Below are 25,193 nucleotides of genomic sequence, written 5' to 3'. Positions count from 1 at the left end.
CTGCCAGGTTCCTCTGTTCATGGAATTTCCAAAACAAGAATACTGGAGTGCATTGCCATTCCCTTCTCCAGGGGCTCTTCCTGGCCCAGGGGTTGAACCTGCATCTCCTGCATTGGCAGGCAGGTTCTTTAGCACTGAGTCACCAGGGAAGCTACCCATTTCCCATACTTTATGATAAACAGAGAAGTTACAAGGCCTCTAATGGAAGCCGGCTGCACTAGGGCCTCTGCATACTAACCATTTTCGAATGAGTCATGGAAATTTGACCAACACCAGGGTAGGAAAACAGGGCTGAGCTTTGACTCCTTCCTGTCTCCTTCATGATTGACTTTGCAATAAAGCTTTTTCTTTTCTCAGAAATCAATCCCATTGTACTGATTTCTATGTATACCATATCAGGCAGGGAAAATTTTGCTTGGTAGTTGACCTTGAAAAGATTATGCCAAATAAAAAACAATCACAAAATAACACATATTGCATGACAATATTTTTATAAACTATCCAGAAGAAGCTACTCTATACGGACTGCCAGTTAGGAACATGATTTCTTTTTGGAAGAATGAGAATGATCTAAATTATATTATAATAGTTGCACAACTGTGAATATACTAAAAATCATTAAATTTTTTGTTTTAACTGTCTGAATTCTATAGTATCTGAATGATATCTTAATAGAAGTTTAAAAAGAAAAAGTTCAGTTCAGTTCAGTTCAGTCCCTCAGTCATGTCTGACTCTTTGCGACCCGATGAACTGCAGCACACCAGGCCTCTCTGTCCATCACCAACTCCTGGAGTCCACCCAAACGCATGTCCATTGAGTCGGAGATGCCATCCAACCATCTCATCCTCTGTCATCCCCTTCTCCTCCTGCCCACAATCTTTCCCAGCCTCAGGGTCTTTTCCAATGAGTCAGCTCTTTGCATCAGGTGGCCAAAATATTGGAGTTTCAGCTTCAACATCAGTCCTTCCAATGAACACCCAGGACTGATCTCCTTCAGAATGGACTGGTTGGATCTCCTTGCAGTCCAAGGGACTCTCAAGAGTCTTCTCCAACACCACAGTTCAAAAGCATCAAGTCTTCTGTGCTCAGCTTTCTTTATAGTCCAACTCTCACATCCATACATGACTACAGGAAAAACCATAGCCTTGACTAAATGGACCTCTGTTGACAAAGTAATGTCTCTGCTTTTTAATATGCTGTCTAGGTTGGTCATAACTTTCCTTCCAAGGAGTAAGTGTTTTTTAACTTCATGGCTGCAATCACCATCTGCAGTGATTTTGGAGCCCAGAAAAATAAGGTCAGCCACTGTTTTCCTCATCTATTTGCCATGAAGTGATGGGACCGGATGCCAGGATCTTAGTTTTCTGAATGTTGAGCTTTAAGCCAACTTTTTCAAGCTCCTCTTTCACTTTCATCAAGAGGCTCTTTAGTTCTTCTTTGCTTTCTGCTGTAAGGGTGGTGTCATCTGCATATCTGAGGTTATCCTGGCAATCTTGATTCCAGCTTGTGCTTCTTCCAGTCCAGCGTTTCTCATGATGTACTCTGCATATAAGTTAAATAAGCAGCCTTGATGTACTCCTTTCCTGATTTGGAACCAGTCTGTTGTTCTTTGTCCAGTTCTAACTGTTGCTTCCTGACCTGCATATAGGTTTCTCAAGAGGCAGGTCAGGTGGTCTGGTATTCCCATCTCTTTCAGAATTTTCCACAGTTTATTGTGATCCACACAGTCAAAGGCTTTGTCATAGTCAATAAAGCAGAAATAGATGTTTTTCCGGAACTCTCTTGCTTTTTCCATGATCCAGCAGATGTTGGCAATTTGATCTCTGGTTCCTCTGCCTTTTCTAAAACCAGCTTGAACATCTGGATGTTCACAGTTCATGTATTGCTGAAGCCTGGCCTGGAGAATTTTAAGTATCACTTTAGTAGCGTGTGAGATGAGTGCAATTGTGCAGTAGTTTGAGCATTCTTTGGCATTGCCTTTCTTTGGGATTGGAATGAACACTGACCTTTTCCAGTCCTGAATGATATCTAAATAGAGGGTTAAAAAGAAAAAGAGAAACCTGATTAAACATGTTGGGGGTGAGAATTTTCACCATAGTATAAATGCATTTTAGCAGGTCTAATAATTGGATCAACATGAGACAAATTAATGGGAAAAAAACAAGCTTAATTTCATACATACAAGGATTCTACATACATAAGACATTCATTCACAGGTAGGTAAGAAAAAGAAGAGATATTGGTCATTAGACATTTGCCCAGCCATACAGATGGGGACACTTAGAAAAAAAATTTTCTCCCACAATAACTGTATTTTAGGGGAAAATCCTAATTTAAAAATTTTCTAATTAGTTAAGAGAAAAGTAGTTTCTCTTGCACCCACAGGGTTTCAGTTGACTATAGCTCACAATAATCCACATACAAAGGCAGCACATTTCTTTTTGGCTACACCAGGGGTATTAGTGACATCAGGGGTATTAGTTACCTGATCAGGGATGGAACCTGTACCCCCTTCATTGGAAGCATAGATTCTTAAACACTGGAGAAGTCTCAGAAGTGGCACAACCTTAGGAGGCCTGATCTGAATTCTTATAAATGCAAAAGTATTCTGAACAACATCTCTTGGAAGATATTCCTAAATTTCTGTTGCAATTTTGTTGTTGTGTATTCAGTTGCTCAGTCAGGTCTGACTCTTTGTGACCCCATGGACTCCAGTCCACCAGCCTCCTCCCTGGCAAGAATATCAGAGCAGGTTTCCATTTCCTCCCTCAGGGAATCTTCCTGATCCAGAGATTGAATCCATGTCTCTTGTGTCTACTGCATTGGAAGGCAAATTTTTTACCACTGTGCCACCCAGGAAGTCCTGCTATTGCAATTGGAGTAGATTAATAGTTTCTAAGACTGAAGGGAACTTAGAGAGACTGGGACTGGGGACTGGGAGAAATGGAGAGGGACTGCTAACGTACATAAGGTTGACTTTGGGGTGATTAAAATGATCTAGAATTGGTTATGGTAATAGGTACACAACTTGAAGATGCAACAAACACTGAATGGGGGACTTTATTTGGCTAAGCTGTATGTGATATGAACTAAATCTCAAAAAAACCATTTTAAAAAGTATATAAAAATAATTTGCATTTTTAATGATTTTTGCATGTAAGTATATATGCATTAAATTTGTTTATGCATTGGTAAAATATGGACATAGTAATACTCTGTAATAAGACACTGTCTAAAAAACAAACAAATGTACCTTTGTCTATCTTGCTAACATATCTCCTTTGGCTTGTGTTTGGGATTACGGGTTAGTTTCAGATTCAAGTTTGGATTTTAGGAATCATATTCTTCTTGAAGTGGCCTTTAATTTTTTGTGGTGAGTATAGAAGCTAATCTCAAATTATATATGAGTATATATGCAATCTCAAAAACGAAAGAATGATCTCTGTTCATTTCCAAGGCAAACCATTCAATATCACAGCAATCCAAGTCTATGCCCCTACCAGTAACATTAAAGAAGCTAAAGTTGAACTGTTTTGTGATGACGAACAAGACCTTTTAGAACTAACACCCCAAAAAGAGGTCCTTTTCATTATAGGGGACTGGAATACAAAAGTAGGAAGTCACAGGAGTGCCTGGAGTAACAGGCAAATTTGCCCTTGGAACAGAATGAAGCAAGACAAGGGCTAATAGAGTTTTGCCAAGAGAACACACTGGTCATAGCAAACACCCTGATCCAACAACAAATGAGAAGACTACACATGAACATCACCAGATAGTCAACACCAAAATCAGATTGATTATATTCTTTGCAGCTAAAGATGGAGAAACTCTACACAGTCAGCAAAAGCAAGACTGGGAGCTGACTGTGGCTCAGATTATGAACTCCTTATTGCCAAATTCAGACTGAAATTGAAGAAAGTGGAGAAAACCACTAGACTATTCATGTATGACCTAAATCTAATCCCTTATTATAAAGTAGAAGTGACAAATAGATTTAAGGAACTAGATTTGATAGACAGAGTGTCTGATGAACTATGGATGGAGGTTTGTGACATTGTACAGGAGACAGGGATCAAGACCATCCACAAGAAAAATAAATGAAAAAACCAAAATGGCTGTGTGAGGAGGCCTTACAAATGGCTGTGAAAAAAAAAGAAGCAAAAAGCAAAGAAGAAAAGGAAAGATATACCCATTTGAATGCAGAGTTCCAAAGAATAAATAGCAAGAAGAGATAAGAAAGCCTTCCTCAGTGATCAGTGAAAAGAAATAGAGGAAAATAATAGAATGGGAAAGCGTATAGATTTCTTCAAGAAAATTAGAGATACCAAGGGAACAATTTCATGCAAAGATGGGCTCAATAAAGGACAGAAATGATAGGGACCTAACAGAAGCAGAAGATATTAAGAAGAGGTGGCAAGAATACATGGAAAAACTGTACAAAAAAAGATATTCATGACCCAGATAATCACGATGGTGTGATCAGTCACCTAGAACCAGACATCCTGGAATGTGAAGTCAAGTGGGCCTTAGGAAGCAGCACTACGAACAAAGCTAGTGGACATGATGAAATTCCAGTTGAGCTATTTCAAATCCTAAAAGATGACACTGTGAAAGTGTGGCACTCAGTATGCCAGCAAATTTGGAAAACTCATCAGTGGCCACAGGACTGGAAAAGGTCAGTTTTCATTCCAATCCCAAAGAAAGGCAATGCCAAAGAATACTCAAACTACCGCACAATTGCAGTCATCTCACAGGCTAGTAAAGTAATGCTCAAAATTCTCCAAGCCAGGCTTCAGCAATACGAAAGTTGTGAACTTCAGGATGTTCAAGCTGGTTTTAGCAAAGGCAAAGTAACCAGAGATCAAGTTGCCAACATCCACTGGATCATCAAAAAAGCAAGAGAATTCCAGAAAAACATCTACTTCTGCATCATTGACTATGCCAAAGCCTTTGACTGTGGATTACAATAAACTGTGGAAAATTCTTGAAGAGGTGGAAATACCAGACCACCTGACCTGCCTCTTGAGAAACCTGTATGCAGATCAGGAAGCAACTTAGAACTGGACAAAGAACAACAGACTGGTTCCAAATTGGGAAAGGAGTACATCAAGGCTGTATATTGGCACTCTGCTTATTTATCTCATATACAGAGTTCATCATGAGAAATGCTGGGTTGGATGAAGCACAAGCTGGAATCAAGATTTCTGGGAGAAATATCAATAACCTCAGAAATGCAGATGACACCACCTTATGGCAGAAAGTGAAGAAGAACTAAAAAGCCTCTTGATAAAAGTGAAAGAGGACAGTGAAAAAGTTGGCTTAAAGCTCAACATTCAGAAAACTAAGATCATGGCATATGGTCCCATCACTTCATGGCAAATAGATGGGGAAGCAGTGGAAACAGTGGCAGACTTTAATTTTTGGGTTCCAAAATCACTGCAGATAGTGACTGCAACCATGAAATTAAAAGACACTTACTCCTTGGAAGGAAAGTTACAACTAACTTAGCATATTAAAAAGCAGAGACATTACTTTACCAACAAAGGTCCATCTAGTCAAAGTTATGGTTTTTCCAGTAGTCATGTATGGATGTAAGAGTTGGACTGTAAAAAAAGTTGAGCCCCAAAGAATTGATGCTTTTGATCTGTGGTGTTGGAGAAGACTCTTGAGAGTCCCTTGGACTGCACAGAGATCCAATACTGCATCCTAGAGAAGAGCAGTCCTGAATGTTTGTTGGCAGGACTTATGTTGAATCTGAAACTCCAATACTTAGCATGGGGTCGCAGAGTCGGACAGGACTGAGCTACTGAATTCAATTGAATGCAAAGAGCTGACTAGTTTGAAAAGATCATGATGCTGGGAAAGACTGAGGGCAAGAGGAGAAGGAGAAAACAGAGGATGAGATGGTTGGATGGCATCACCCACTCAATGGACATGAGTTTGGGTAAACTCCAGGAGTTGGTGATGGACAAGGAAGCCTGGTGTTGTGTGGTCCACGGGGTCATAAAGAGTCAGACACGACTGTGATACTGAACTGAACTGAACTGATAGAAGCCAAAAGAGAATGTCTACCTAATGATCATGCTTGTGTCCTGTGTGCTAATAAACTGCTGGATAAAGCAAGTCACAGGAGTGAGGTCAAAGTCAAGAGGTGGGATGTAAATCCAGTCTCAAGTGTTCTGTACAGGATATTGAAATAAAGAGTGATTTAGGGCAGTACTATCAATACTATTTACAATTAATCTCTTTCTCTTTCTCACATATACATGACATGAAGACACAGACACACACACATGTGGTTTAAAAAAGTAACATATATAACAAGCTTCAAAGAATTAATAGTTTTGAAATGATTTAAAGAGAGTTTGGGGCTTTTAGCCATGTGACCTCATATATTGTTCAGTAGCACTGATCAACAAAGGACTTAATTTACATAGCTATCAGCAGACACAAACAAAAATGAACATTCAGCTGCTTTAAAATACTACGTCTGGATGTTTTTCTTGTTGTTGTTTGTTTGTTTTGTATTGATTAGTTACTAATTATCAGAGAGACAAAATTTTCTCCTCCTCATTTTCTGAGAAGCTTTGAGAATTTCTAATCTCAGTTGTGTTTGCTTTTCCTTTTCTCAATTGCATTATATATCCCCATTACACCATCCAGAAGATTTTATATGAGTTATATTTGACAAAAGGTTTACTCTTAAAAATATGTCAAAGAATTAAATTGTTAGGCCTATATAAATGCCAATTCTATGTATGTATGTAAATGCGTGTATGTTAGTTGCTCAGTCTTGTCCAACTCTGCAAACTTGTGAACTGTAGCCTGCCACGCTCCTTTGTCCATGGAATTCTCCAGGCAAGGATATTGGATTGGGTGGCCATTCCCTTCTCAAGGGAACCTTCCTGACTCAGGGATCAAACCTGTGTCTCCTGTATTGCAGGCAGAATTTTTTACCATCTGTGGCATCAAGGAAGGCCCATATATAAATGCATTACCTAGAAAAACTTCACAATAATTCTAAACATTAACATATAATTGTATTTAGTTTTAACTATTTTGAAGTTAAATAGCCACCTCAAATATTACAGGTATGTTATGAATCAAATTTAATTAACATTGGCTTGTTTATACTTAACCCTTATTAATCCACCAGTTTATTACAGCAGATTGTATAAAGAAGATTATTACCTGCTGGGTATAATCTATAAATTATGTTCCCAAAACCTTAGCAACTATTGCTGGATATTTTTCTTTATTATCACAAATAAAATCAGATTTTGTTATAAATTATATTGAAGAAAGGTACTAGTTCACATTCTAGAGCCTAAATCCCTGTCACGGAATAGCTTGTTATGCCATTTTTCTCTGTTGTCCAAAGAGGTTCTTGTCATTCTAATGTTAACATTGTAAATGCCACCTGTAAAACAAAATCACAGTTGCACCACATGACTTGTTAGGGGTCCTGTTCTTTGACCTATGGTCATTTTGATGTCTCTTAGTTCTCAAATGTTCTTGTTTATTGTTTTTAGTTGCTAAATTATCTCTAGACCCTATGGACTGCAGCTTGCCAGACTTCCCTGTCCTTCACCATCTCCTGAAGCAGTTTGCTCAGATTCAGGTCCACGGAGTCAGTACTGCCATCCAACCATCTCACTCTCTGCCATCCCCTTCTCCTCCTGCCCTCAATCTTTCCCAACATCAGGGTCTTTTCCAATGAATAATCAGGGACTATTTCCTTTAGGATTGACTAGTTTGATGTCCTTGCAATCCAAGGGACTCTCAAGAGTCTTCTCCAGCACCACAATTATTTATTGTTTATTGGGAAAAAAAATTTTTAAGCCTCCATACAAAATGACATATATATGTGACATGACATAGAAAAGAATACTCATGAGTTTCACAGATGACTTATGGTATGTAAACACAGAAACAACTGTCAACTATAGACACTGTATTAATCTTTCTCTTTTGCTTGTGTTTTCCAGCATTAATATCATATAGGATTTTATCTACAAGGGAAAGTCACTACATGTCATGGGCAAACAGACATAACAGATACAAATACTTTTGAAGCAAATGTATTTTGTTTGTTTTTATGTACATTTGTAAATAAATCACACTGATGTGTGTAAATTATGAAATGTAGGGTTTTTCTTTGGTTATGCTGCCTATCTTGCAGGGATCTTAAGTTCCCCTACTGGGGTTTGAAAATGGGCCCACATGAGTGTATGTGAGGGGTCCTAACTACAGGTCCACCAGGGAATTCCCTGAAAGGAGGGTTTTGTAAGTCCATAAGATACATTATGTTGAATATGTCTAGAATTATCATATCCTTGGTCATATCAAAAAGTCTGGTTCTTACCATTCCAATCCAAATACGATTTGCTCATCTTTAATGCTCTGATTCTAGGTCCCAATTCATCTAATCTCTTCTTCATGATCTCTTAGTCATTTGTTTATTTCCATGTTTCAGTCTCTCTAATTATATTACTCTATCCTAGAGAGCATGGAAGTCAGCCTCCATGTTCATAATCATCCAGTATATAGTACAGTTCCTTTTAGAAAATACTAGTAGCTTAATAGCATAATTAATTTTAATTATCAGCACACAAAATTAAGGATAATAAATTGGAATACTTTCTTAATAATGACACATTTTACATATGAATGGAAAGAGATTTTTGAATGCCATCAACTACGTTTTTCTAAATAGTAAATATTACCTTTCATAGGACATTGAAGCAATATTTAATAACATTGATTCTTCTCATCAATTGAACATCTACAGTGTGCTGTCAATATAATATTAATATGACAGCACATTAATACTCTGTCTAGGAGGCATCAATAGCCCTATTTTACACATGAGTAGTGTAGTCTAAAAAATTTATAGCAGTCAACTGTAAGCACAAATTGTCAAGTGAAAATGCTGAAGTTTGCTAGCAGACCTGTCAGAAGCTAAGGCCCTGGGTTTTCACTGATAAAGCAATGTTGCCTTTTAGAATATGTAGATCTTCACTGACATATATTTGTCAACTTACAACAGTGAAAACTCATTCTTTATTGCAACATGCAAATCTTTTTTATGTTTATCTGAGCTGGTCTTCTCTTTCACTGTTTATCTTCAATACCACTTATACAACTATATAAAAATACAGGTTAAAACACTTTGGGCATTAAGTTACATAGTTCCCTTTGCATATTGTAAACAAACAGCAACTGCACAAAAGAACACAAAATGAAACTGGAAAGAAAAGAATGTCATTCCTGACTTAACTTCCATCTACCATGAATCACCAACACTTTTAAGAATGTCTTAAAACTTCCTTAATTGTGTTTTCAAAAACAGAAGAAAGCTATTTTTAAATTTAAACTATTCTGGAAAATGAGGTTGTATTATCTTCAAACTCAGACAGCCTTCTTCTTTGTCACACAGACTGAGAAAGTTCAAGAAACAGAGACGCAAGTTCGAATTAACATAATTGGAAATATATAGGCATAACGTTTTAAAGGACACCTCAGCTAACAATAAAGTTCCATTATTAAATTAGGCAATGAGGTTTCCATTAAACTTCCATCAGAGATATTACACTTTACGACCCTGCAATAATCTCACTTATTCTAAGGGGACCACCTTTGTCCTGTCAGTCTTCACTAGCTGTTCATTGAGGCTTGCTCTTTTGAAAGTTCTTTGATCTTTCCTGAAATTATGTCTACAATTACACTTTATCCTTCTGATTTACCAGTTACAGCTATCTTTCCTTCCAATCCTGAGCTCAGTTGGCAGATGATCTCACAGTGTTAACTTGAATTAAGGTAACAGTAAACAAAAATTAATTCAGAGGGTGTTTTCTCCTTTTTTTTTTTTTGAAATATATCAATATATCTTTATTTTTAGAGAATTTTAAGAAGACAATGTGACGTTTCAGTGTTCTAATTCTTTCTGCAGGTATGTCCATATTCACATACTCAAATTAGATGACGAACATGGTGATGGATGAGTAATAATCTGGTTTCTATTTAGACTCTCTTATTTAATACTATATAGATGCCAAAGGTTATGTGTGATAATTCCTAAAGACAGATTGATAAAGAGATGAGTAATGCCATGTAGATTAAAGGCAAATAACTAAATGTGACTGCATAACAGGTCAGTGGTAGTTTAAGGCTTATTCTTGTTTAGGAAAAATGCTGATCAAGTAATTGTTTCCTTCACAAGGCAGCTCACCTTATATTGTTATTATAATTTAATAAAGGTATTGCATTTACAGTCTATTTTCATTCCTCAACTCTATATAAAACTCTTTGGAGAGAGATTTTTTTTTATCATCTACATATTTGAGAACTTATTTGATCATAAGCTATTAAATATAAATATGTAATTAATTGATTTAAGTATTCTTCCTGTTTTCAATTTTTTTTATTTATCAGTGTAGGAATATTGCCTAACAATAGGATATCATAAAAGCATTCTTTTGGGGGAAACAAATCAACCATGTTATTGAATTAAAATCTTTGAGGCACTTTTAAATCTGAATGTGTACATCTGTGAATTGCATAGTGAAAAGTTATCATTTCATTTTGATAGCAAACACATTTAAAAATAAAACTTTATAAGGAAATTAATGATGCATAATTGACATATAAGACAAATGTAGGAAGGAGAGTGAAATCGAGAAGTATTATCAAAAATAATTTGGTGATTAGATATGAAATAAGAAAGTTGAAGAGAATAATAAATTATGAAAACTACTCAAATTGCAGGGTATTTGCTCAAATAATTTTAGTGATTTTTTTTCTGAGCCCATTTTCTGATCATCCTGGCCTCATATTTTAGTGAGAAAGGTCAAAATCAAAAATAAAATTAGAATTATTGGCTGAAAAATTTATGCATCATCACAAAATGGTGTTTTGAGGTCTGATGAGCAATCACATAAGAGAAATCACTAGACGTCCATCTTGTTTCAAACTTCCAGAGGAATTATATGTAGACAACACCCAATGGTGATAACACAAGAAAACCCAGGGAAGGGAAATCCAGTTACCTAAGAGATCTCTGGAGACAAAAGTTTTTTCCATGTTTCAGAACAGTGAAAAACACTGTAAAGGAGATGGATAATGACAGGAGTTTCTAAAATTTAAAATGCTGTAAAATTTAAAATTATCCTCTCCTTTCTTAAGAGAAACAGTTTTATATATATATATATATATATATGTATATGTATATGGCTTAGTGTCTTTAAAATAGCACATATTTTTAATTAAAATATTTAAAAGCTAAAATTTACTTAAAATAGTTTATCAAATTTCAAAATCAGAATTTTATATAAGAAAATACATGTAGAAAATTTCAAGCTTTCTATTAGAAAAACACATACTAAAATAGGTACCATTTCAATATCTTCTAGTAGTATAGAGATTATTGTACTAAATATAGTTGAGGATATTGTGAAATGGAGTTTATATCCTGTCAGTAAATTAGTTTTTTAAATTGGACAACTCTTTTGAAGATGAACATGAAGAATCATTTCAGTAGCTGAAGTTTTTTTTGAATTTTTGACCTCTTAGTTTTTTCTAAGAAACCTGCACTTATAAAAAGAGAGATGATGCAATCTTAGTGTGACTTCTGATAGTAAGAAGATGGAGATCTCCTTAGCATCTCAATCTGTTAAGCTCAATAAATATGTTATGTTAGACTACAACTCAAATCATGCGTTTATGGTCTTAAAGACTTCAGGCAGCATGGAAAACAACTTTTTTTGTGTGTTGGAGATACAAAATTCTAATTTTGCAAAATTTAAAATACAGTATTCTTGGTAAGATTTTTCCCACCATTCTATTTAAGACTCCAAGTACCCACTCCAACAACCACAAACATATATAACTGCACACACACATACACATACCCACACACACACATAGACTTTCTTATCTGCTTTATCCTTTCCATAGTATTTATCAGTATGAACGATGTTGGATATTGTATGTGTGAGTTTTGTGCATCATGGAATTTCATGTCTGCCATTAGGGCCATAGCTTTCATTTCCCACTAGACCTCTACTCCCTACAATAATGCCCAGCTCAAAACTGTTATACTCAATAAGTATAGCTGATTTTGTAGGCAAAGAAATAAAGAAAATGCATGCAAAATTGTTTCCTATAGGCTTAAGACTAAGTCTACAATTACAACCGAGTCTAAAGTAATTTTGCAAACAGAAGTCATTAAAAAAGAACTTTAAAGGTATGCATGTATCTTGCCATTGTGTAAAATCCTCAAAGGTTTTATATTAATTTATTTATATATAGCCAAAATAATTTGAAATGTCCTTTTTTTTTCTTGATTGGCTAGGATTTGCTTTGAAATTGGTATGATTAATTGTTAATTCAGAAACCTGAGTGGTAATTGTATATTTGCTAGATCCTACTATTTAATCTTATTGTAAAGAATAAACTTTAATTAATTTTTGTGATTTGGCTTGAAATTCAACATTGAAAAACAAAGATCACTGCATCCAGTCCCATCACTTCATGGCAAGTAGGAAGGGAAAAAGAGGAAGCAGTGACATATTTTATTTTCTTCCAAATCACTGCAGCTAGTGACTGTAGCCATGAAATTAAAAAATGCTTGCTTCTTGGAAAGAATGCCCTGAGAAACTTAGACACAGCATTAAAAAGTAAAGACACCACTTTGCCAACAAAGGTGCATCTGGGCATAGCTATGGTTTTTCCAATAGTCACGCATGAATGTGAGAGTTGGACAGTAAAGGAAGCTGAGTGCCCAAGAATTGATCCTTCTGAACAGTGGTGTTGGAGAAGGCTCTTGAGAATCCCTTGGACTCCAAGGAAATCAAACTAGTCAATCCTAAAGGAAATCAACACTGAATATTCATTGGAAGGAGTGATGCTGAAGCTGAAGCTCCAATATTTTGGTCATCTGATGTGAAGAGCTGACTGATTGGGAAAGTTTGGGAAAGACATGATGCTGGGAAAGATTGAAGGCAAAGGAGAAGGGTGCAGCAGAAGATGAGACGGTTACATAGTATCACCAACTCAACATACATGAATTTGAGCAAACTCTGGGAGATAGTGGAGGACAGAGGAGCCTGGTATTCTATAGTCCATGAGGTCTCAAAGAGTTAGACATGACTTAACGACCAAACAAAAAAAAAAAGAAAACAATTTTACTAAATAATTAGAATTCAGTTATTATTAATTCTAACAGTATACTTAAAACCATCAAAACTTTCATGCCATTGCTCAGATAACATAGAGAGTTCCTATTGTATATATATCCTATTTTCTTTCATTGTGTTATTTATTTTTATTTTTAGCAACATGGCAGCATTCTGCTGTATTACAATGTGGTACAACAGCAAGTGAAATTATAAAATGTTTGTCATACAAATGCACTCTTTTTCAAAGATTTTTTTAATATGTACATTTTTAAAATATTTATTGAATTTGTTACAGTACTGCTTCTATTGTTTATGCTCTAGAATCATGTGGTATCTTAGCTCCCTGACCAGAGACCTAACATGCATCCCCTGCATTGGAAAACAAAGCCTTAACCATTGGATCACCAGGGAAGTGCCACAAGTGTACTGTTAAGAATAATTGCTTTTGGGTAATTTATTTAATCACATTATGCCTTATGGGGGAAAAGTACTGACTTCATAAAAGTGAAAGTATAGCAATTTCTCAATCAGTTCAGTTCAGTCGTTCAGTCGTGTCTGACTCTTTGAGACTCCATGAATTGCAGCATGCCAGGCCTCCCTGTCCATCACCAACTCCTGGCGTTCACTCAAACTCACGTCCATCGAGTCGGTGATGCCATCCAGCCATCTGATCCTCTGTTGTCCCCATTTCCTCCTGCCTCCAATCCCTCCCAACATCAGAGTCTTTTCCAATGAGTCAACTCTTCCCATGAGGTGACCAAAATACTGGAGTTTCAGCTTTAGCATCTGTGCTTCCAATGAACACCCAGGACTGATCTCCTTTAGAATGGACTAGTTGGGTTTCCTTGCAGTTTAAGGGACTCTCAAGAGTCTTCTCTAACACCACAGTTCAAAAGCATCAATTCTTCAGTGCTCAGCTTTCTTCACAGTCCAACTCTCACATCCGTACATGACCATAGAAAAAACCAATGCCTTGACTAGACGGACCTTTGTTGGCAAAGTAATGTCTCTGCTTTTGAATATGCTGTCTAGTTTGGTCATAATTTTCCTTCCAAGGGGTAAGAGTCTTTTAATTCATGGCTGCAATCACCATCTTCATTGATTTTGGAGCCTCCCAAAATAAAGTCTGACACTGTGTCCACTGTTTCCTCATCTATTTCCCATGAAGTGATGGGACCAGATGCCATGATCTTCGTTTTCTGAATGTTGAGCTTTAAGCCAACTTTTTCACTCACCACTTTCACTTTCATCAAGAGGCTTTTTAGTTCCTCTTCACTTTCTGCCATGAGGGTGGTGTCATCTGCATATCTGAGGTTATTGATATTTCTCCTGGCAATCTTGATGCCAGCTTGTGCTTCTTCCAGTCCAGCGTTTCTCATGATGTACTCTGCATATAAGTTAAATAAACAGGGTGACAATATACAGCCTTGATGTGCGCCTTTCCTGATTTGGAACCAGTCTGTTGTTCCATGTCCAGTTCTAACTGTTGCTTCCTGATCTGCATACAGGTTTCTCAAGAGGCAGGTCAGGTGGTCTGGTATTCCCATCTCTTTCAGAATTTTCTACAGTTTATTGTGATCCACCCAGTCAAAGGCTTTGGCATAGTCAATAAAGCAGAAATAGATGTTTTTTCTGGAACTCTCTTGCTTTTTCGATGATCCAGTGGTTGTTGGCAATTTGATCTCTGGTTCCTCTGCCTTTTCTAAAATTTCTCAATAAACATTGACTATATTTACTGTGATGGAAAAATATTGTCTTTGTGTGTGCATGATAGATTTTGAAAAAAATACATAGTATGTGTATAACATTTAGCCATTGATCATCGGTGCAAATGCACTTTGTGTATGTTTTCCCTTTGCCCAACATAGCTATACTTGCTGCCCATTCATTTGTTTTAACTTTCCAACAGTTTGACAAGTTTCCTTTCAGCAGATTTTTTTTAGTCTCAAGAGCTTTGTTATTTCTCTTAAGAATTTAACCATCTTTAACTCTATGAAGGGAAGATTGTTTTCGTTTTTTCTTGTTCTCAAAATTTATTCAGGAGTCTGTGGAAAGAGTGAGCAGAATACAAATTAAATTGTGGAGTTTGAGTGAAAATACTTCTAGTGTACTAGCTGGCAAATGACTCATTCAACATATTATAAAGCAGAAAATTTCTTATCTAAACACGATATGTTTAATACTGCTGCTGCTGCTACTGCCAAGTCGCTTCAGTCATGTTCGACTCTGTGCGACCCCATAGACAGCAGCCCACCAGGCTCCCCCATCCCTGGGATTCTCCAGGCAAGAACACTGGAGTGGGTTGCCATTTCCTTCTCCAATGCATAAAAGTGAAAAGTGAAAGCGAAGTCGCTCAGTTGTATCTGACTCTTAGCGACCCCATGGTCTGTACAGCCCACCAGGCTCTTCTGTCCATGGGATTTTCCAGGCCAGAGCACTGAAGTGGGTTTCCATTGCCTTCTCCGTGTTTAACACTAGGTACTCTATATTCCTACAAAGTAATTACATCAAAAAGAACAACAAAATTTCCAAATAAATTGTTATAGATAATCTTTGAGTTGATGCCTTAGAAAATAAGTGTCACATAAAAAAGGACTTTTAATTTACCCACTTCCCAAAGTGCAAAATGCATTGAAATTATGGTTATATGTGGGTAGGATTGATTTGCTTTCTTATTATATAGACATATGTTTGCAATATACAATAAACTCTCCTGTTCTTTAATCTTGATATTTAAGACTTGCTAAATATCAAGTAATTGTTTAATAACTTTACTAACTGTAGCATTTATCTCTATTACTATTATCAAAGAAGATTTAACTTTTGTGTTAGGAAAAATATAACCAGGAGCAATATTTCTAAATTATTAAAATTATTTTATTTTTGAGCTTAACAAAATACGTCTTCATTAAGACATAAGCCAGTGATGATGGTATATCAATTTTTTAAAATTATTATTATTTTTTTTTACTTTTTATTTTTTTTATTTTTTAACTTTACAATATTGTATTGGTTTTGCCATATATCAACATGAATCCACCACAGGTATACACGTGTTCCCCATCCTGAACCCTCCTCCCTCCTCTCTCCCTGTAACATCCCTCTGGGTCGTCCCAGTGCACCAGCCCCAAGCATCCAGTATCATGCATCGAACCTGGACTGGCGACTCATTTCATATATGATATTATACATGTTTCAATGTCATTACAATTTTTAAGAAAACTTAAGAAAATAAGATGTATGCAGTCTTTTAACTATGTTACATTTTAACATCTTGCTCTCTTGAATATAATTCAGTTAAAAGAAAATAACTATGCCCAAAAATATATCGAAATTTTTTCTATTAATTTTATGTTATTCTACAAAACTCCCATGTCTTATTTTTATAGTACCCTTGTACAGCATCATGAAAATGTAACTATATTGTGTTTTCTTTATCATGAAACTTGTATGGCCTGAGACAACTAAATAGTCATAATTTACAGTCTACATGATTCCCCTAATTAAATGTTGAAAGGATTCAAAAGATCCAGATACAGCACTTTTATATCATAGAGGTTAGAGAATAAATGAAAGGATCAGCTGTTTTCACATCAGAAATATTTATGTGGTAATTTTTATGTAGGAGTCTAAGCACATCAAGTATCTGAAGCTATTCCTAGGTCATAGAGAATCTTATGAAATTAAAATTAAACAAACAAACAAAAAGACAAGACCAGCAAAAACAACCAATTACTGAGGACATTTACTTACATCATTTGGAAAATCATCATTTTAAATAAAATAATCAATAATGCCCTGGTATGAATGGTGGCTGTTAAATGTGATACCTTGTACAGTAAATAAATGCACAACTATATTTCTGACCCAGTGTGTCTTCATGGAGACAATTTTATCATTTCAAGCAAAATATACACATATTTTACCATTAATGCACATCTTAAACTTTATCAGTAATAACTAGGGGGCAGTCAGCTCCATTTTTCTCACAAATTTTTGTGTTGCCAGGAATCCTTGATATCCCTTGGCTTATATATACATCACTCCAAGCTCTACTTCTGTTATTTAATGGACTTCTTCCCCGTGTTTTTTTTTTTTTTTTTTTTTTAATCTGTTTCTTTGTCCCTTGTCTTCTTGTAAAGAAACCAGTCATATTGAATTCAGGATATGCCTAATCCTGATCTCCTGCATTGCAGGAGGATTTTTTTACTGACTGAGCTAACAGGAAAGTCTCTAGTCCATATAAACTCATCTTAACTTACATCTCACTTACTTCTGCAAAAACCATTTTCAAATAAGTTACATTTAGGACACAAATGGAAATATACTGTGTTCTTGGATTTAAAGAATCAATATTGTCAAAATGACTATCCTACCCAAGGCAATCTGCAAATTCAATGCAATTGCTATCAAATTGCCAATGGCATCTTTCAGAGAACTACAACAACAACAAAAAAAGTATGTATGGAAACATAAAAGACCCCAAAGAGCAAAGCCATCTTGAGAAAGATGCCAGAGGAGCCAGAGGAATCAGGCTCCCTGAATACAGACTATACTGCAAAACTACATAAATCAAAACAGTATGGTAATGGCACAAAATCAGACATAGAGATCAATATAATGGGGTAGAAAGTGCAGAATTAAATGTACACATATATGGTCAATTCCAGAGAAGGCGATGGCACCCCACTCCAGTACTCTTGAGTGGAAAATCCCATGGATGGAGGAGCCTGGTAGGCTGCAGTCCATGGGGTCACTAAGAGTTGGACACGACTGAGCGACTTCCCTTTTACTTTTCACTTTCATGCACTGGAGAAGGAAACGGCAACCCACTCCAATGTTCTTTCCTAGAGAATCCCAAGGACAGGGGAGCCTGGTGGGCTACCATCTATGGGGTCACACAAAGTTGGACACGACTGAAGTGACTTAGCAGCAGCATGGTCAATTCATCAATGATAAAGAAGGCAAGACACTACAATGGAGAAAAGACAGTCCCTTTAATAGGATTGATGGGAAAACCAGATAGCTACTTGTAAAAGAAAGAAATTAGAACATGCTCTAACACCACAACAAAAAATAAACTCAGGATGAATTAAAGACCTAAATGTAAAACTGTATATTCTAAAACCTCTTAGAATAAAACATAGGCAGAACACACTTTGACATAAATCACAGCAATTTTTTTTTCAATCTGTCTTTTAAAGTAATGGAAATAAAACCAAAGATAAACAAATGGGACCTCATTAAACTCAGAAGCTTTTGCACAGCAAAGAAAAACACACAAAAAATGAAAACACAACACACAGAATGGGAAAAACATGTTTGCAAGTGATGTGACTGACAAGGGATTAATCTCCAAAATTTACAAACAACTCATGCAGCTCAATATCAAAACAAATAAACAACCCAATAAAAAAAATAGAAGATCTCAAAAGACATTCCTCCAAATAAGACATACAAGCCAAAAGGCACATGAAAAAAATGCTCAACATCACCAGTTAGAGAAATGCAAATCAAAACTACAATGAGGTATCACCTCACACCAGTCAGAATGGCCCTCATCAAAATGTTTACAAATGATAAATGCTGGAGAGGTTGTGGAGAAGAAGGAACTCTCCCACACTGTTGGTGGAAGTGTAAATTGGCATAGCCACTATGGAAAACAGTATGGAAGTTCCTTAAAAAATTAAAAATAAAATTACCATATGATCCTTCAATCCCAGGAGTGGGCATATATACGGATGGAACTATAATTTGAAAAGACACATGCACCCCAATGTTCATCTCACCACTATTTTCAATAGCCAAGACATGGAATCAACCTAAATGCTCGTTGACAGACAAATGGATAAATAAGATGTGGTACATATATACAATGGAATACTACTCAGTCATAAAAGAATGAAACACTGCTATTTGTACCTAGCATATGGGTGGACCTAGAAAATATCATAATGAGTGAGATAAGCCAAGCAAGGTTGAGTTCATTTAGAACTGAGTGGTTTGATCTCCTTGCTGTCCAAGGGACTCCCAAGAGTTTTCTCCAGCACCACAATTCAAAAGCATCAGTTCTTTGGTACTCAGATTTACCTTGGCATATTTCAAAGAGAAAGGTACTTTTGCCCTTAGATTGATAGTATTTTTTAAAATTCTCCATTTTTATGTCATTTATTACTCACAGTTTCATTTTCAGTATAGAAAATGCAGTTAATCATTTAGCAGGAATATTATTTCTTTAAGCAATTGTATATCTTTGGAATAGCTATATGCAAACAGACAATTACAAGCCTCTGTCCAATAGTTTAGGCTTATAAAGTTAACTTGGTAATTAAAAACTTCATATCCTTCTACTCTTATTTTCTATGCAGCACACATTTTTTAATTACTATTTTTTATTCCTGTTTTAGTTTTTACAGCTCAATGTAGAAACATTTTAGTGATTATCCTAATAACTGAGTCATTTCATTATTTTCCAGTGCAAGCAAGTTATCCTTTAATTCTGCCTGATGCTTAGATGATTCAACTGCTCTCTTGGGTACCATCCCAGAGGACAGGATTTTTCTGAAGCAGTGTGTCAGAGGTCAGGAATATATTCTCAAGATATATTCAGGCAAGAATATTAGGTACTGAAGTTAAAGTGGTATAAGTGAATAAATTATTTAGTATGCTAGAAAGGGAAATTGTTATGGGCATAAAGGGGGGAAAAATAATAAAGCACAGAGGATAAGAAGTATTTGACATCATTTGGCAAATATTTGACATCTTTAAATAAAGCAGTTGTTGAGAAGGGAAGATTTGAGCCAAAACTTTGAGAGATAGCCAAGAGATAAAAGTAGATTATAGAAGGAGATTATAGAACAAGATGGCGGAGGAGTAGTTGGACATGGAATATATCTCTCTCCATGGATACATCAGGAATACACCTTTAGACACAGAAGTGCATGCAGAACACCAGCTGAGAGCACACAGAAATGCCTGACCAGTGGAAAAGAATGTATAGAACCACGCAAAACTCGGTAAGACCAAGGAACTAGGGGGAAAACAGGAGTGTTAGTAGGACTGGACCTACCCTTGGTATGTGGGGGAACTGAAGCAGGGGCCCTATTCCCACACTGGGGCAACTGTCTGAGTCAGAGGAGAAACATTTAAGACAGAGTCAAACAGCTGATCTGTGACAGCCTAAATGGAATGAGAATCAGACAGTCCTTGCCACAGTTATACATACCCTGGACAGGAACTCAGCTTCCTTAGAAGGCGCAGTGGCTGGGAGCTGGAGTTTAGGGATCATGGAGGGCTGCTGTTAACTGTGGAGAAATGGATTGCGGGGATGTGAGGGAGGAGACTGTGTTGGGAAATACCTGTGGAGGAAAGCCAGGCAGCCATAGAAACAAGGCGATATGGTTGAGTCATGCAAAGGGAGTGGAGCCATCACCATAGCTCCTCTCTCCCCACATGCCAGCATTGGCAGCTGAACAATAGAGAAGCTGGCCCATCAAACACCTGATACACTGAACTACAGAGTAAGACCCCACCCAGCGTGCCCCTTTAAGTGCCTGATGCACTGATCTACAGAGTAGGACCTCAGCCAGAGGGACCCCTCTATGTGCCTGACGCACTGAGCAATAGAGATGGACTCCAAGCAAGGGAGCCCTCTAAGTGCCTGAATGGGCAGAGCAGTGGAGAAAGACTGGCCAAAGAGGAATTCTGACCACCAGCTACAAGAGGCTCAGAAAATGACTGAGAGGGCCATAATTCCTATGGTGGAGGAAGTCTGTGTCCCTGCACACTTGGCACCACCAGCGTCCCCGCAAGCCAAACAACTACCCCCCCTTCATGCTCACTGGGGCAGAGCAGCCACAGGAAAAAGAAGTCTTGCACCTATAAATGCAGGGTTGCCTCAGTCGTGTCCAGATATTTGGGACCCTGTGGACTGTGGCCTGCCAAGCTTCTGTGTCAGAGGGGTTCTCCAAGCAAGAATACAGAAGTGTATTGGCCAATACTGGTTGCCATACCCTTCTGTATTTCCTGCTGCCCTATCCGTCAACTCCCCTAAGTAACTGGCGCTGCCAGAACCCCTACGACCCAAACAGCTGCACCACCTCCACACCTGGCCCTCACCGCGGCAAACCCAAGTCCTCCAGGGCAGCCTCAGGAGCAAACCCCAGTGGATGACCCATATGCAGAGGTGGAAATAAAACCACAGTTGAAACCCAGGGGCAGTGTGGCTAACAAAGAAGACTCAAGACCTTCCCAACAGCTGAACAAACTGCATATTAAATACACAAGATCAACTAGAGAGACTCTGTGCCTATGGAATATATAAAAGGACATTGAGGGCTCCCACAAAAGAAAATGCACTAGTTCTGATAGCTGTGAACACTGGAGGCAAGAACACACAGGAGTATGACCAGATTAGAATCTGAGCTGCCAGATTCAGCAGGTCCAGAGACCAGCACAATGTGGAGGGCATCCTAGAGAGGTGAGGTGGACTGTGACTCCAAGCGAGGGAAAGGACTCTGACAGAATGACTCCAGAAAAACATTTATTATTCTTATGCTTTGACTTGTTCTGTAGATTCTTTTGGGTTTTTCTTCCCTCCCCCAACCCTGTTCCCCCAGTCTGTTGTAGTTGATTTTATTGGTACTGTGAAATCTAATTAAGCTTTTGAGTTTTTGGTTTTGTTTTCTCAGTCACATTCTTTATTGTTGTTATAATCCTCTCCCTCTATGTTGGGCCTTTGCAGTTCTATGGCATTTTCCTTTTTTTTTTTTTTAAATTCCTATTTTTAATCTTTCTTTTTTTTAATTTGAATTTTCAATTTTTTTACACTTGTTATATTTTTATACATTTATCCATTTGTTAGCTTTTCCTACTGTTCTTTTTTCCTTGCAGTTAATCTTTAATGTATATAAATCTTCTTTATTTACCTTTATTTAACTTTGCATATCTATTCTTTCATTCTTTTCTTTCTTTCCTTTCCTCTCAACTTATTTGTTAGCTTTATTTTCATTGCTTTATTCCCCACTTGGCACCTTGCTTTAGTTCTGTTTTCTAGTTTGTGCTTTAGGTAATTATGTTCTTAACTGGTAGATATAATTTTTTATTTCCTTTGTTGCTGGGTCAACCTACTGTACTTTATTTTTGTTGGACTGCTGTTTTTGCTTATGGGTAAATATGCATATGTGTATATTCCATTGTTTTAATTATTATTTGCTTGATTTTGTAACTGCCATTTCTCTGGGGTTCATCTTTGGTTTCTCATTTTGGGGTATTTGTCTTAATCTCAATTAATGCCATAACACACCACTTATGGAATCTTTGTTCCTGACCAGAGATCAAGCCTTGAGCTTTTGGAGTGAGAGCACTGACTCAGGGATCTTTGACTACCAGAAAACAAACCCTAGGGAGTATCAGATAGTGAGAACTCACACAAAAGAAACCACTTGAATATAAGACCTGGCATCACACATCCATCAGCAGCACCCTGTGCAGGAGCCTCATCTAAACAACAAACAAAGGAAAAATACAAAGCCATCAGCAGACAGGATTACCACCTCACTCAGCCTTGCCCATCAGAGGTAAAACAAATAAACAAGCAAACAAAAAAAAAAGCAAACAACTCAGCACAAATCTCTCCCTATAATAATTTCACACAAACCACTGGACCAACTTTAGGAGGGCAGAAACCAAAAGAAGAAAGAATTCAAACTTGAAGACTGGGAAAAGGAAACCTCAAACAAAATAAGTTAAAAAAAAATAATAATAATGAAAAGGCACAGAAATCCTACACACATGAAGGAACAAACTAGAAACACAGAAGTCCAAATAAATGAAGAGGAAATAGGCAAACTACCTGAAAAAGAATTCAGAATATTGATAATAAAAATGATCGAAATCCTTGAAAACACAATGGAGAAAATACAAGAATCAATTAACAAAGACCTAGAAGAATTAAAGAATAAACATACAGAGAAAACAACACAATTACTGAAATTAAAAATACTCTAGAAGGAATCAATAGCAGAATATCTGAAGCAGAAGAATGAATCAGTGAGCAGGAAGATAAAATAGTGGAGATAACTTCTGAAGAGCAGAATAAAGTAAAAAGAATGAAAAGAACTGAAGATAGTCTCAGAGACTTCTGGGATAATATCAAGGGCACCAACATTCAAATTATAGGGGTCCCAGAAGAAAAAGAGAAAAGAAAGAGTATGAGAAAAATTTTTAAGACATTATAGTTGAAAATTTTCCCAAAATGGAAAGGGAATAGTCAGTCAAGTTCAAGAGGGGCAAAGAGTTCCATTCAGGATAAACTCAAGGAGAAACCTGCCAAGACACATGCTAAAAAAAGAAAGAAAAAAAAAAGACTAAACGCACAGAAAGAATATTAAAAGCAACAAGGGAAAAGCAACATGTAACATACAAGGGAAACCCCATTATTTAACAGCTGATCTTTCAGCAGAAACTTTGCAGGCCCGAAAGAAATGGCAGGACATATTTAAAGTACTGAAAGGGAAAAAAATCTACAACCAAGATTACTATATCCAGCAGGGATCTCATTTAAAATTGATGGAGAAATAAAAAGCTTTTCAGACAAGCAAAAGTTAAGTGAACTCAGTACCACCAATTCAGCTTTACAACAAATGTTAAAGGGATTTATACAGTCAAGAAATACGAGAGAAAAAAAATCTACAAAATCAATCCCAAACAAATGGCAACAGGAACATCAGTTTAGCTCAGTTCAGTCACTCAGTCATGTCCTACTTTTTGCGACCGGATGAATCTCAGCATGCCAGGCCTCCCTGTTCATCACCAACTCCCGGAGTTCACTCAGACTCACGTCCATCGAGTCAGTGATAATTTCTTTAAATGTAAATGGATTAAATACTCCAACCAAAAGACACAAACTGGCTGAATGGATACAAAAACAAGACCCATATACTTGCTGTCTACAAGAAACCCACTTTAGACCTAAAGACATATACAGACTGAAAGTGAGAGGAAGGAAAAAAATGTATTCCATTAAAATGGGATGCAAAAGAAATCACTGGGGTAGCGATTCTCATATCAGACAAAATAGACCTTAAAATAAAGAATATTACAAGAGATAAGGAAGGACACTACATAATGATCAAGGGATAAATTCAAAAAGAAGACCTAACAATTGTAAATATCTATGCACCCAATTTAGGAACACTTCAATATATAAGACAAACACTAACATACATAGAAGGAAAAATTGACAGTAACACAATAATAATAAGAGACTTTAACACCCCACTAATACCAATGGGCTGATCATCAAAACAGAAAATTAATAAACACAAGTTTTAAATGATACATTAGATGAGATGGATTTCATTGATATCTTCAGGACATTCCATCCAAATGCAGAAGAATAAACTTTCTTCTCAAGCACACATAGAACATTCTCCAGGATAGACCACATCTTGGGTCACAAATCAAACCTCAGTAAATTTAAGAAGATTCAAATTGTATCACGCATCTTCTCCAACCACAATGCTATGAGACTAGATATCAATTAAAAGAAAAAAACTGCAAAAAAAAAAAAAAAAGAAAGAAAGAAAGAAAAGGAAAAAAGAGACACATGGACATTAAACAATATGTTTCTAAATAACCAACAGGTTACTGAATAAATCAAAAGGAAAATTAAAAAAAAAAATTCTAGAAACAAATGACTGAAAACACTACAACTCAAAGCCTATGGGATGTGGCTAAAGCAGTTCTAAGAGGGAAGTTTATAGAGATACAATCCTGCCTCAAGAAACAAGAATTGAATAGACAACATAACTTTACACCTAAAGCAACTGGAAAAAGAAGATCAAAGACACCCAAAATTAGTAGAAAGAAAGAAATCATAAAGATGTGAGCAGAAATAAATGAAAAAGAAATGAAAGAAACAATAGCAAAAAATAATAAAATGAAAAGCTGGTTCTTTGAAAAGATGAAATTGACAAACTTTTAGCCAGACTCTTCAAAAAAAAAACAGAGAAG

The 25,193-nt window shown here is 36.6% G+C and overlaps 1 long non-coding RNA gene across 1 annotated transcript; it reads right to left on the bottom strand.

Moving 5' to 3' along the window:
- Positions 1 to 474: 474 nt before the first annotated feature.
- On the bottom strand, positions 475 to 20,512 carry LOC147356983 (uncharacterized). Its single transcript, XR_015143849.1, has 2 exons — positions 20,404 to 20,512; positions 475 to 2,028 (listed from the first exon to the last, which is right to left on the bottom strand). It is a non-coding gene; the product is annotated as an uncharacterized LOC147356983 (long non-coding RNA).
- Between the last annotated feature and the right edge of the window lie 4,681 nt (positions 20,513 to 25,193).

This window comes from Bos grunniens, chromosome 16 (assembly GCF_055505025.1).
Source record: "Bos grunniens cultivar Pamir isolate PY7600 chromosome 16, Bosgru_T2T1.0, whole genome shotgun sequence".
NCBI lineage: Eukaryota > Metazoa > Chordata > Mammalia > Artiodactyla > Bovidae > Bos > Bos grunniens.
The sequence above is the reverse complement of the archived record's forward strand: the minus strand, read 5'-3'. Positions and strand labels throughout refer to the sequence as shown.